The sequence below is a fragment of the Elephantulus edwardii genome, unplaced genomic scaffold, assembly GCF_000299155.1.
Source record: "Elephantulus edwardii isolate Elephantulus edwardi_28Jun2011 unplaced genomic scaffold, EleEdw1.0 scaffold00117, whole genome shotgun sequence".
Classification (NCBI taxonomy): Eukaryota; Metazoa; Chordata; class Mammalia; order Macroscelidea; family Macroscelididae; genus Elephantulus; species Elephantulus edwardii.
This window is the reverse complement of record NW_006399867.1, coordinates 367,285-369,305: the sequence shown is the minus strand read 5'-3', so window position 1 is coordinate 369,305 and position 2,021 is coordinate 367,285. Positions and strand designations below refer to the sequence as shown.

At 34.4% G+C, this 2,021-nt stretch overlaps 1 protein-coding gene across 1 annotated transcript in view; it reads right to left on the bottom strand.

The window, feature by feature from the left end:
* The window catches only part of SLC9C2 (solute carrier family 9, member C2 (putative)), a 126,699-nt gene that overhangs the window by 65,582 nt on the left and 59,096 nt on the right, over positions 1 to 2,021 (bottom strand). The window lies entirely within an intron of this gene.

Below are 2,021 nucleotides of genomic sequence, written 5' to 3'. Positions count from 1 at the left end.
TCTGTAAATGTTCATTAAAATTAATAAAATAAAATTTTAAAAATATATGGCTAGAACAGGACATTGACAGAGAACTGCTAAAAGTTCAGGCTAGGCTAAAAGAAGGCATGGCTCTAGCCACAATGATAGCATTACTGACGTCAGATAGACCCTAACTGAAAGTAGAGAATAACAGAAGAATGTCTATCGGTGTTTTGTTGACTATGCAAAGGAATGTGACTATATGGATCATAATACACTATGGCTAAAACTGAAAAACGATAATTCCAGAACATTTAAGTATATGAAATCTATACCTGGATCCAGAAGCTATGATCTACACAGAGCAACGGAATATTTCATATTTAAAATCAAGAAAGGTGTGTGTCAGGGCTGTATCCTTTCTCCATACCTCTCCAATCTAGAAACTTGATGGAGGGTTGTAATGAGTTGAACCCAACTTGATAGCAGTAGATTTGGCTTTTACAGTTCATTTAAAAAGTGTAAAGATTCATAAATCAGCACAACAAATTTAGAGAAAGATGGATTACATATGAAGATTATTTAAAAGTAAGAACATACACACAAAAACAAAAGATTCCATTTAATATTTGCCATTACATGTTTTATTTTACATTTCTCAATCCATCTAAAGTTGCTGTTGTTATTGTTGTTGTTGCTGTTATGTGCCATCAAGTCTAGACCAACATATAACTCACCATCCAGTGGGTTTTCAGAGACTGTAAATTACACAGGAATAGAATGTTCACCTTTCTACCATGGAGAAACTTGTGTATTAGAACCACCAACTTTGAGTTGACAGCACAACTCTCTATACATGAGATACCAGAGCTCCTTCTATCTAAACAAAGGACTAATGGAAAAAAATTATCTTTAGGTAATTTTAGGTAAAAAATATCCTTAGGTTTTAATTTTTCAAATTTCTTTTTACAATGTGTTAGATGGAAGAAAGCAGAAAATGTTCAGAATTCATTATGAAATGTATGTGAACATATATTTAAAATTTTTCGGCATCAATGCCACTGTTATTTTCTTGTTTTGGCATCTGAAAACTTGTCTGTGTGCTCCAGAAAGTATGTATATTAAAAAGCAAAGGTCTACTCAAATAGACTCTGTATCTTGCTATACTTTTGAAAACTAGTAATAGGGCCATATTGTTCTTACCCAGAGATGTTAACAGAACTTTCCTATGACAAAAATGAAATTAACCTGAGAGCTATATATATTCTAAAGGTTAGACATTTCTAACCCCTCCTTCTCTGTGTTTTTACCAGGAGAACATATAACCAGCTCAATACATATCATACTCTTAAAATACAGCCATCAAAACTTGAAGAATCCAAATATGCCCACTCTTTTTCCCTTCTGACCCACTCTGTTGGAAAGGTCAGTAAGTTGATCAAACAAAATGGAGAAAGAGAAGCCTTTTGCTCATTCACCATTTAATAAGAGCTGACTCTGATTTTGTGTGTGTGTGTGTGTGTGTGTGTGTGTGTGTGAATAAACCATCACAAAAGGATAAATATTGCATAGTGCCACTGTTCCAGAACAGCACTGACATCAGGGTTGGGGTAAGACTGAGAAAAACTGGATAAATTACGTATACTGCATTGAAACAGATGAGGGAGAGACCAGTTTAAAAGCAGTATATGATTGAGTATTATGGTTATTACAAGAATGAAGGCTGCATAGTGGAGTATACTGGGCAGGGAGCGGGATTGTATACCAATGAAAGAATCTTTCTTTTACTTTTCAAAGAAAAGGGTGAACTGGGGGAGGAGGGGTAGGCAGGGAGAAAAATGCAACAATGAATGAATGGAAATCCAAAATCTCTGTAAATGTTCATTAAAATAAATAAAACAATTTTTTTTAAAAAGACTCTAGTTGTTTTTTTTTTAATTTTATTTTCATTTGCTTGGTTCCACAGTCAACACTCTTGGTACCAGCAGCCAGGAAATCAAGAGATAAATTGCATTGGGAAAGTCAGCTGTCAGGAACCTCTCAAGAGTACTGAAGAGCAA